Source organism: Triticum dicoccoides, chromosome 2B (assembly GCF_002162155.2).
Source record: "Triticum dicoccoides isolate Atlit2015 ecotype Zavitan chromosome 2B, WEW_v2.0, whole genome shotgun sequence".
Classification (NCBI taxonomy): Eukaryota; Viridiplantae; Streptophyta; class Magnoliopsida; order Poales; family Poaceae; genus Triticum; species Triticum dicoccoides.
Window position 1 is genome coordinate 12,603,322 of NC_041383.1, and position 6,409 is coordinate 12,609,730.

The 6,409-nt window shown below is 45.8% G+C and overlaps 1 pseudogene; it reads right to left on the bottom strand.

Moving 5' to 3' along the window:
- LOC119360214 overlaps positions 1-4,565 on the bottom strand; it is a 21,327-nt pseudogene extending 16,762 nt beyond the window's left edge.
- Positions 4,566-6,409: the final 1,844 nt, after the last annotated feature.

The following is a 6,409-nucleotide window of genomic DNA, read 5'->3' on the forward strand; positions in this document are numbered from 1 at the left end:
ATCCCGAAACTTCCATAACAGAACCTAGATCGGAGTTCCGCCGCCGCAAGCCTCTGTAGCCACCAAAACCAATCGGGACCCTGTTCCCGCACCCTGCTGGAGGGGGAAACCATCAGCGGTGGCCATCTTCATCATCCCAGCACTCTCCATGACGAGGAGGGAGTAGTTCACCCTCGGGGCTGAGGGTATGTACTAGTAGCTATGTGTTTAATCTCTCTCTCTCTCTCGTGTTCTTGATATGACATGATCTTGATGTACCGCGAGCTTTGCTATTATAGTTGGATCATATGATATTTCTCCCCCTCTACCTTATTGTAATGGATTGAGTTTTCGCTTTGAAGTTATCTTATCGGATTAAGTCTTTAAGGATTTGAGAACACTCGATGTATGTCTTGCATGTGCTTATCTGTGGTGACAATGGGATATTCATGTGATCTACTTGGTGTATATTTCGGTGATCAACTTGCGGGTTCTGTGACCTTGTGAACTTATGCATAGGGGTTGCCACATGTTTTCGTCTTGACTCTCCGGTGGAAACTTTGGGGCACTCTATGAAGTAATTTGTGTTGGTTTGAATAGATGAATCTGAGATTGTGTGATGCATATTGTATAATTAAACCCGCGGATACTTGAGGTTACATTGGAGTATCTAGGTGACATTTGGGTTTTGGTTGATCTGTGTCTTAAGGTGTTATTTTATTACGAACTCTAGGGTTGTTTGTGACACTTATAGTAATAGCCCAATGGATTGATCGGAAAGAATAACTTTGAGGTGATTTCGTACCCTACAATAATCTCTCCATTTGTTCTCTTCTATTAGTGACTTTGGAGTTACTCTTTGTTACATGTTGAGGGATTGTTATATGATCTAATTATGTTATCATTGTTAAGAGAACTTGCACTAGTGAAAATATGAACCCTAGGCCTTGTTTCGAAGCATTGCAATACCATTTTTGCTCACTTTGTTACTTGCTACCTTGCTGTTTTTATATTTTTCAAACCTATATCTACCATCCATATTGCACTTGTATCACCATCTCTTCGCCCTAACTAGTGCACCTATACAATTTACCATTGTATTGGGTGTGTTGGGTACACAAGAGACCCTTTGTTATTTGGTTGCAAGGTTATTTGAGAGAGACCATCTTCATCATATGCCTCGCACGGATTGATAAACCATAGATCATCCACTTGAGGGAAATTTTCTACTGTCCTACAAACCTCTGCACTTGAAGGCCCAACAACGTCTACAAGAAGAAGGTTGCGTAGTAGACATTAGTAGGCGGCCAGGGAGAGCGCGTGGGCGGCGACAGATCAGGTGGCGAGAGAGGGAGGAGCAGCGGAGGGGGGAAGAGCATTACCGGCGGCGGCGGGTGTAACCCTAACCGCTGCGGCGTCGGGCGATATCGGAAGCAGGGGGCGGGGGCCGCTCGGGGTTTTCTTGTGGTATACTAGTAGTGCTGGGTACGGGCCGGCACTACTGCTAAGCCCACTAGGTGTAGCGTTAGTGGACAAGCCACGCTACAGCTAAGTGAGCTTCCGTTTTAGCCCTGCGGCCCACGTAACAACAACGTGGCCCGTGCTGACCAACGCTACTGCTAAGCCGTACCAGTAGTGTGCTTTGTAACCAGCGCTACTGCAAATTACTAGTACTTGGGGGCCCAAATGAATGCTACTGCTAAAATTCAATGTATGAGCATTTTCCTAATAATGGCGGCGGCGGGATGCGCATGCGTGTGCGTGGGTGGATGTGTGTTTGCGTGTGTGTGAGGGCCGGCCGGGGTGGCTATGAGGGATGTTTGCCGATTGCCCGTGATCTAGCACTCGACAAAGCCTAGGTTTGCCGAGTGTTTTTTGTCTGGCACTCGACAAACCCATTTTGTTTTTCTTTTCATTTTCAAACCCTAAACCACTGTGCGAGTGTGTGGGCTGGGTTAGGGGGTTTGCCAAGTGTTCCATATCTGACACTGAACACTCGGCAAACCCTAGCTTTGCCGAGTGCCAGATAAGGGCACTCGGCAAACCTATTTCTTTTCCATTTTCCTTCTTCTTCTTCTTCTTTTCCATAATGAGTTTTTCTCTATTTGTTCCGATGTAATTTGAAAATACCTTGTCAAATTCACTCAACAATATATATTTGATTTTTTTAGGAGAATATTTTTCTATTATTTTATGCAGTTGTAACTCAAATTTAATTCATATCAATTATAATTCTATAATGGCACTTAATTATTAAAAGTATCAAAATGTACCAAAATTTCACATGTAACAATCTATGTTCTCTACTGCCTATAAAAAAAGTTTTGAAGTTAGACCCCAATTCGACCGTCACTTTGACTCCAAATCTCACCGAATCCTTCTCAATGCTATGATTCTTCTTTGAAGATGCTTCGGTTTGTAGGCATCATACGTGACAAATTGTGTGAAACCTTCTCAATTTTTTACCCTAGCCTCCACGTATGAGATCTTGACAAATCTCATGATTCAGACTTTGTTTGCTTTTTTTAGAATTTAAAAACCATTCGGCCACACATTCGTGGTCGCGTTTCGTGAACAAGATGTTCGGAATTTCCTTTCATCTCCGGGATAAGCCCTCACACTGGACTCAATAACATGAATATCATTTTTCTACTCATTCTATTCTACTATTTGAATCACTTGCAGTTCAAATTTGACTGATACCAAAAAATTCCGTTAAATGCAATAAATTAATTAAATATAGCAAAAAATCAAAAAATATACAAATTATGACATGGAGTACCACATGTTGTATGTGGAGAGTAGACAAAGTTTCGAGGGCAGAGGAGGAAAAAGACTTATTTCTTTGCGGAGTGCCAATAAAAAATACTCGGCATAATTACTGATTTGCGAGTGCCAGATAAAACACTCGGCAAACCTATATCTTTGCCAAGTGCCACTAACGGACACTCTGCAAAGGGCTAATGGCCCCTGACGGCCGGCACACGTGGTCTTTTGCCGAGGGCCTATTCTTTGCCGAGTGTTTGGTTCCGGTTTGCCGAGTGTTTTTGTCCTGCACTTGGAAAAGATGTTTTCTGCCAAGTGTAAATAGTTTGCCCAGGGTTTCTCTGGCGGCACTCGGTAAAGATGTTGTTTTCCGAGTGACCAAAGGAATGCACTCTCTATCTACTGTTTCGGGTAGTGAGGTTGTCAGGGAAATTAACCCCTGGATCACTCAAACGCACGCGATCTCGTGGACTCGATGAACACTCACACACGCAAACACACAGGAGACGAAGACAGCAGGTTTTGCGACGCGCTCAACTTGCGTCTTTTCTGTTTCTCTTCCCCTTATTCTCTCAGGCATCACGGAAAACAAAACGTGGCCCAGTACAACGCAAAAGCCTCCTCACAATCCTATTTTCCCGTGCCATCCCACGGAGCATCGCAAGGAGGGTGACCAAGTAATCTATTACTCGATCTAATCCTATGCGTGCACATACACGTGACAGGTCCTATTTATTTTCAAGGTGCAAACTGCAAAGGGAAACCTACAGCACATGTGACATCACCACAACGTGTCAGCCTACTGAAAATAGATTTCCATCGTGACAGAAACTAAAACACAACAAGGTTTATTATATGACAGAGGTGTCATCACAGGGATCACCTTTAGTCCCGGGTCAAAAACAACCGGAATTTTTATTGAGGATGGAAGATCGTTTTTCTACTAGTGAGTGCTAGCAGGAGCAGCAATCTTAGAGTCGCATAAGGTAAAGCACCAGCATTGAAAGGTATGACAGGTGCCGTTAAGGTTGTTGCCTTCGTTATTGCATACTCTGTTGCAGTCGTCGTCCTTAATCCATGGCCAGCACGTCCCTTGATAAGTACCGCTCAGGTGCTCGTTGCAACCATCCCAAAAACCTTCCGATGACTCTGCATGTTCGGATGATCCAGACATGAAAGTATTACGTATATAAGTATATGCAAGAGCGTCGTCGGTTAGCCAGCGAAAAGAATAATCGAGAGACGACATCGCGTCATTCGACTTGTTATAGCTTGTGCGTGTACCGTACCGGCAGTCAGGATGACGAGTAAGAGGACGATGGCGGCGGCTGCAGAGAGATTCTTCCTTGCTGAAGGCTCCATTGGTACGTTGTAAGAAGCAAAGATCCTGGTGAGTGTGAGCCGATGAAGGATGAGTTACTACTAGTGAGCAGAAGTTTGGCAACATATATAGGATAGAAAGGGAGCTAGAGAGACCTCATGTAAGTAGCTAGATACAAAAATATTCGGAGAAAGCAATGCAATAGCACCTCCGGAAGACCGGAACTAGTTTTTCCTTGTGCAAAAGCAACGTGGGAAACGAAGGCGATGAGTAGGTGGCCGGCGCAGGAGGCGAGCAGAACCGCCGTGAGCACGAGCGGCCGCCGGAACCTGTAACGCGCCAGGAGGGACTCGGAGGCGTAGCCGGCAGCGACACGGCCGGCGTAGTTCCAGTGATGATGGAGACAAAGGCGTCCAGGGTCTCGGGAGGGTACGACCCCAGCGACTGCCTGATCTAACCCATGTTGTCGATCGCCATCAGCATGCCGCCTGCGCCGCATGCGATGGCCGCGAATAGGATCAGAATGTTTTTACTGGTGCCTACGGGATCGAGTAGTCCTCGCCATGCACCCACTACGCCAGAAAACGTTTTTACTGGTGGGTAAAACAACACTGTGCTGACGGGTGCTCGCCCGCCAGCACAGAGACCCGCTCTGCTGTCGGGTGATATAACCAACTGTTCACTCTACTGGTGGATGACATAACCAGTCGCCAGCACAGTGAACCTGGGCGACATAAGCACCCGCTAGCTCTGAGAAATTCCGTGCTGGCGGTTAGTTATGCCACCCGCCAGGAATATTTATTTTCCCACCCAATTTATTATTTCCTGTAATTTATTTATAATTTTTATTTTCTGCTAGGTTTTAGCTGTCAAATTTAAATATGTATCTCCAACCACATAACAACGAACTTAAATAATAAATAATTCACATTACTAAAAATTGCATTATTCTCATTATTCATCAAAATTGAATAGTAAATAATTCACATAATTCAACAAATGGAATAGAGTTATACTTCCATCTACTACTTATATCGTCCATGCACAAAAACACCTGCATCCGTCCGCTACCAACTCGCTTTTTGGATTAGGGTTTCTGTCCTGTTCAGGAAGACGAGACGGCGACGACTTCGTGAAGATGGAATAAAGGTCTCCCCTCCTAGCCCCCGTTCCGGTGATGCATCTAGCATCATCGATGGGCGTGTGGAGGTGTGTCTTTTGTGGATTTGCTCGGATCCGTTCGTCGTTCGTGCTCGTTCGTGTGTACTCAAGTTGGATTCTTTTGATCTACACTCTTCATCTGCGGTGGTTGCTGTTCTGGTGCGTTGGTTCTATGGGGCCTTAGCACGACGACTTCCCGACTGTCTACTACAACAACGTTTGCCCGGCTCCGGCGAGGGAGGGGCGATGACAGCGGCGCGCCTTCGGCTCGCTTCAGTGTTTGTAGTCGTCGCTAGGTGGTCTACGGATCTGGATGTAATTTTTTTATCTCTAGTGTTCGTTTGTACTACCATGATTGAAGATGAATAGATTGGAATTTTTTCTCGCAAAAAAAAAAAAGAATAGCCCTTTCTCGTGACAAATCTCAATTTGGATGAAATGAGCCATGTCCCTACAAATGTTGACGATGCCTGTTCGTTTACATTGCCTATACGTCACCTGACTTCTTAAAAAAAGATACATGCATAAATACATGACCTGGGCTTATTTCTTTCTTTCCATATGCATGCATGTCTAGGACTTTTCTCATAAAAAAAGCTACATGCATAACGTGGGCATTCCTTTCTATATGCATGCGTGCGGGCATACATGCTTCCTTTAACATAAGGGCTCTCGCCGCCCACCAAGATGATTTGTTTATACCTACTATCGATCGATTGGTCGTTCCAGCTCGAGCACATCAGGGAACTCATATTTAAATCTGCCTGATGTAGGCACCGAGACTTGTCGTTGATGTGTAAACTGTCGTGTTGGCTCGGTACCTACGGCCGATCGATCGGACGTTCACCCCAACTTCATCTATAGCCTACGCTCTGGCACCACCCTCAAGTTTCCTCTACAAATTGGTCTCTTTGTGATCAAATAAACACCAAGTTCTTAATAGGTTACCTACAACCTCATAGCCGTAGGCAAATACTGGGCAAAGGGCCACCACATCGTGCACAAACTCATAAAACTTTTGATTGGTCGACCAAGTAGCCCCGAAACAGTCGTCGTCGCCGCGTGCGCCGCCCTTGCCCCGACCCCGTCACCGTCGCCACACGCGCCGCCCCTTCCCCGACTCCGTCGCCGTCGCCGTGTGCGCGGCACCTTCCCCGACCCCGTCGCCGCCGCCTTCGGTAT